Source organism: Mirounga angustirostris, unplaced genomic scaffold (assembly GCF_029215605.1).
Source record: "Mirounga angustirostris isolate CCGP_5_RB_7025 unplaced genomic scaffold, mMirAng1.0.hap1 SCAF_4, whole genome shotgun sequence".
Taxonomy (NCBI): Eukaryota; Metazoa; Chordata; class Mammalia; order Carnivora; family Phocidae; genus Mirounga; species Mirounga angustirostris.
Window position 1 is genome coordinate 170382329 of NW_026991712.1, and position 6000 is coordinate 170388328.

Genomic DNA, 6000 nt, shown 5'->3' on the forward strand with positions numbered 1-6000 from the left:
TACATTTGTGGGATGCTAAAGCTAACAGACATTAAGTGACTTAAACAGGGTTATAGGAATAATAAGTATAAGAGCTGAGATTCAAATCCAATCCTGAATCAAAAGTCTGGATTCTCTTTTCTTTTTTCTTTTTAAAAACAGAAAATAGAAATTTATTTGTCAAATAACAGTCTGGAAGATTCTGGACTGCAGGCAGCTCTGTTCCACCTGGTCAATCAAGGACTTGGGTTCTTTTCATATTGTTGCTTTTCCCTCTCTTATGAGGATTTCACCTCCATTGCATGGTCAAAACTCAGTCTCAGGCACATCTGTTCCAACTTGCTCTGGATCAGCAGTGGCCAAACAGGAGCAGGCAAGTAAAACTTCAAATGCCCATGTGTTGAGGGAAAAGAGAAATAGGGGATCCGGATGCCCCTGGATGAATGAGGGTTAAAGACAAGGGATGCCCATCTCCCTACCTTCACCTACCTCCCTCCTCATTCCCAGACCTAGAAAGCTACTCTCAAAGTCTGCATCTTTTCTATTAAGTCAAATTGCCTTCCTTATACTATTGCTTGTGAAGTAGTAAGAGGGTATTCAGCACATATTCTGGTAATTGTGGTCAACTTGACCATGGACCTATTGGTAATAAATGTAATCAACCAGCTGTGTCTGTAATCAGCAATTATTATTTGAAGATAAAGTGGAAGTGGTTCTTTTCAGCCACTAGAATCTCCCCCTGAAGAGGGGTTGGGGATGACTTGGACTAGCCCAGCTTGAGCCAAAGGCCGTATCTTTTTTATTTTTATTTTTATTTTTTTTATTATTTTTAAAAATATTTTATTTACTTATTTGACAGAGAGAGAGACAGCGAGAGAGGGAACACAAGCAGAGGGAGTGGGAGAGGGAAAAGCAGGCTTCCTGCTGAGCAGGGAACCCGATGTGGGGCTTGATCCCAGGACCCTGGAATCATGACCTGAGCTGAAGGCAGACGCTTAACAACCGAGCCACCCAGGTGCCCCCGAAGGCCATATCTTTTAAAGGCCATTATTGGGTTTCATAAGAGCAGATCTAAAGCCACCTGAGGAAAGCCAAATGGTTGAATATTAGGCTATCAGGGATATGAACACCCCATCCAGAGTGCAAAGGCAAATATTGGGTTGATGGAATATAGAGTTGAGATTTTGGTGAGAACAAGTACAGAAATAGTTGAGTAAGAAGAAATCTTAGGCGGAGTGCCTGGCTGGTTCAGTCGGAAGAACACACGACTCAATCTCAGGATTGTGAGTCCAAGGCCCCACTTCGGGTGTGGAGATTACTTAAATAAATAAGTAAATCTTAAAAAAAGAAGAAGAAGAAATCTTGGGCAATTTTCTAAAATACCTGTTTCTGGAAGATATGTAGATGGGTCAATCTGGTTTAAAGGGGACAGGGTCTTCCATGCAGATATATGAGATGACTTAAATCATAGGAGCTGCTCACAAGTTCCATCAGCCGATGGCTTGGGCCTCTAATGAATAAATGACAATAAGAATTGTGCTTTTCTGAGTTCTTATTTAATATTTACAGCAGCTTTTTGAAGCTTTTAATTCTTTAGTTTTTCTTCCTTATTCCACTAATTGTGACAAACACCAATTCTGGTTTGCCTCAGTTAATTCATGTTTTCTCCCATTTTCTGCTTCTGCTTTAGGTTAGTTTATGCTATGTAATATATGACATATATATTACTGTATTAGATTTTCTATGCAAACTGCTTCTACCCAGTTAGCTATACTATTCCATGATTCTTTTTTTTTTTTAAGATTTTTTAAATTTATTTATTTGACAGAGAGAGACACAGCAAGAGAGCGAACACAAGCAGGAGGAGAGGGAGAGGGACAGGCAGGCTTCCCGCGGAGCAGGGAGCCTGATGCGGGGCTCGATCTCAGGACCCTGGGATCATGACCTGAGCCGAAGGCAGACGCTTAACAACTGAGCCACCCAGGCGCCCCTATTCCATGATTCTTTAGCCAACTCCATCCTTAGGTTGGGTTTTGTTTCTTTTCCTTGACTTTTTTTTTCCTTCAGATTTTCACATTTATAGTTTTGTCTGTTACTTGGTCTTCCATACACCTACTACTTTTTGCCTAGAAGATGTGAAACATCTCATCTTCGATGTGGTAAACAGGGTCGGGATTCTAGGGTTTCTCCTTTCTTCAGATGCTCTACCCCATCAAAGTTGGGGCCAAAATGCATTTGTGGTCAAAACTCAGTTGAACTAAAAGTTAACTAAGGTCAATAATTTAGCCTTCAAAGCTTTGCTTTGGATCTTTGTGTGAGGAGGAGGGGAAAGTAAGGATGTGGGCTGGGAGCTATGGTGCCATGTTTATGTTATGTCTCATATTTTCCTGTTAGCATCTTGTTCCTTCAGTTCCTATAGTTGTAAGCTGCAGTGATTGAGGGTTAACCTAGTATAGTCTTACTCCATTAAAGACTCCTCTCCAATGTATTATGGTATATCTCTTCATACTTTTTCTCATGATGCTCTCTTCAGCAAAAGTACTTTTATGGCTCCTCCAAGTCTCATCTCCAATGTCACCTGTGTGGGAAGCCGTCTTTAATTCCTCTAGCCTGGGGTTGGCAAACATTTTCAGTAAAGAATCAGAGAGTAAATATTTTATGCTATACAAGCCAAGAGCAATGAGAGTGCCACTTAATGACTCAGTCTTAATGATTTCACTCTACCACTGTAGTGCAAAAGCAATCATAGACAATAGACAAATGGGAGTGGCTGTACAGCAATAAAACTTTATTTATAAAAACAGGCAGTGAGCTAGATTTGGCCCATGATCTATGATTTATTGACTCCCTACTCTACTTAGATATTTCTTTTCCAACCTAATTGTTCACGCCTCCATTATCACATTTGTACTGTAAGTTTACCTCCATCGGACTATGAGCACCTTGAGAGCAAGTATTCTGGCTTTATATCTCTCTGAACTGAGCAAAATGGAACTCCTAATGATTACAGGTACTCTGTAAACATTTATGGGAAAAGTAGGGCAGAAAGGTAGGAAGTGGTGGGGTTCTTAATTAAGTAGGAAACAGGATCCTGCAAATCCTCTACTGATATAGGCAATTGAATATGAACTTCTCCTAGTAACACGAACAGATGTTGTTTATAAAATGGCTGTGTTAGGCTCTTCAGCAAGTTTGCATTTGGAGATTTATATATGTGGTAGCCAGCCTCCGAGATCGCCCTTAGTAATAATCCTTACATCCTGGTACTGATACCTCCTCCCATGCTGAACCATGACGATCTAGTAACCAATAAAATACTGTGGAAATAAAGGTGTATGACTTCTGGGGCAAGTCATAAAAGACATGCGGCTTCTGCCTTGCTCTCTCTTGGATCACTCTCTCTGGAGGAAATTAGCTACTATGTCTTGAGAACAAGCAACTGTATGGAGTGGTCCATGGAACAAAGAAATGAAGCTTCTTGCCAACAGCCATGTGAGTGAGCCATCCTGGCATTGGATCTTTCCTTCCTCCGTTAAGCCTCAGATGACTGTTGTTTCAACTGACATTTTGACTATAAACTGATGAGAGATTCTGAGCTATACACTTAGACTCTCCTGAAATCCAATGAGATAATGTTTATTATTGTCTTAAGCTGCTAGTTTTGGAAAATTATTTGTTATACAGCAATAGATAACATACAATATGCTAAGTGGCTTTCATTCTATCTAAAATCCCTATAGTCTTTCAGAACACCTTGTTAACATTTCTTCTAGCATTTAAAATATCTAACTCTATACTTGTTTAATGTCTGTCTGTCTCTTTCTTTGGGGCAGAGACCACATCTAATTTTTCATTAAGTATAATTCCCAGCATTCAGGAGGCATTCAAATATGCTTGTTATTGTTGTTGTTGTTGTTGTAAATATCTAGTAACAAACAAAATAAAGAATCTTAAAACCAAGGGTGATTTGCTCCCAATGTTTTGTGTCCCTAAAACATATTATTATGGTGCCTTTCCAAAAATCATCTTTCACATAGGATTAAAACATTTACGTGCCTCTAACACCAAATAGGAGTTAGCTATCTATGAGCTCCAGGAGGGCAAGGACCTTAGGTTATCACATTATATTTCCAATATTTGCAAGTGCCCCCTACAAAGGTATTCAATAAATGCTTGCTGAGTGATAAATTAAGTGATCAATTTGTGGAATGACTAAAGCTGGACTTCCCATGATACTGTACAAGACTTGAAATTGTGCCATATCACTCAGTATTGCACTTTGGGGAATTCTTTGCTTTGTTGTAGTATCACCAGTTATATTGAAATAAAAAATAAAACCCTGTAAATAATTCCTCTTGACCAAACCAGATTTAAATAAGAGGTCCTACTCAGACAGTAAATCAGAGCAAAGATAGTAGCATCTTTTATTTCAAACGCTGTTCCAGTTCAGCAGGTGGAGAACACAGGAAATAGATATTTCATAAGACATGTGGATCTACAGACTAGTCAACCCCTGTTTATGCTGAATCAGCAAATCCAAGGATACCAAGATTCTGCAATTAGAAGGACTCTCTTAAAAGACAATGCCATTCAAAATACTAGAAAGTTCAAGTGGTAATAGGACTTGGATAATTCATGATACATGCAATAGTAAAGCCCAGAGCAAAATGTCTTGAGACTGTATAGTATTTACAGTAATACTTACGAATGGTCATGGGTATAAATACCATTATTATGGGTGTCAACAAGTTAGCAGATACTTTTAAAATTAATTTTTCTTTTGGGGCACCTGGCTGGCTCTGTCAGTAGAACATGCTACTCAGGGTTGTGAGTTCAACCCCATGTGGAGCATAGAGCTTACTTAAAAAAAAAAACTTAATTAAAATTAAATTAATTTTTATTTTATGTTATTGTGAAAATTTATAAAGAACTATTAAAGTCATTCTCAGTGGAAAAGTACATCTAAAGTACATGTTATACCAGAACATATCAATGATCTGTCCTGACTTCAACTAAGCTGCTTATACAAATTATATAATAAGTATACACATTAATTAAAACTAGCAAGAGTATCAGTTGATTTAGGGATGACTGAGAGTTGAATCAGTTAATTTTCTCCTGTTACTTACAGTTCCTATTGCAGTGGCTACTATATAACTTATTTATATTAATGTATCTATAGAGTTCCATCATTAAAATAATGAAGTCATATCTTTCATTAGAGATCCTTCTGTTGATGCCTTCTCATGCCATATAGAAAGAATTGCTACAAAACAATAACAAAAACAAATCTATCTTAAATGGCCAAAGTATAATGACCATGAAACAGAGATCCTAGTAAAGAACCAAAGACATTTAAGCTGATTCTTCGAGGGCACTCCCATGCCGAAACACTTTCATTTAGATTGCCACAAAGGGGAGAGCACAGTAATGCCAGCGAAGGACCACAGCCTTTTTTTTTTTTTTTTAGGTCTTTCTTTTTTTCTTTTTTAAGATTTTATTTATTTATTTGAGAGAGAAACAGCGAGAGAAGGAACACAAGCAGGGGGAGTGGGAGAGGGAGAAGCAGGCTTCCCGCCAAGCAGGGAGCCCGATGCAATGCAGGGCTCGATGCCAGGACCCTGGGATCATGACCTGAGCTGAAGACAGATGCTTAACGACTGAGCCATCAGGCGCCCCAGACCACACAGCTTTGAAGAGGACCTCCTAACAGTGTCGAAGGAGCCACCAACGTATAACTGGTGTTCAAATGGAACATTCAAGCATGATGCTTTAGGACTGGGCTCTGTTTATATGATGTTGATATAATGAGCATCTCAGCCCCAGTTGTGGCTTGCTCACCAAGAGCTGTTCATTGCAATGGTCATGAGGGAAGGAGCTTTGTTAACAGATAAAAGTGACAAAGCTGTTAATGAACAATTCCTAAGAAGTAACCATGAAGGCCTGAATTATAACTTTCACAGAAGTAGCCAACTTCATTATGTTCCAATTTAATATATCAAATTTCATCATATATTCTCA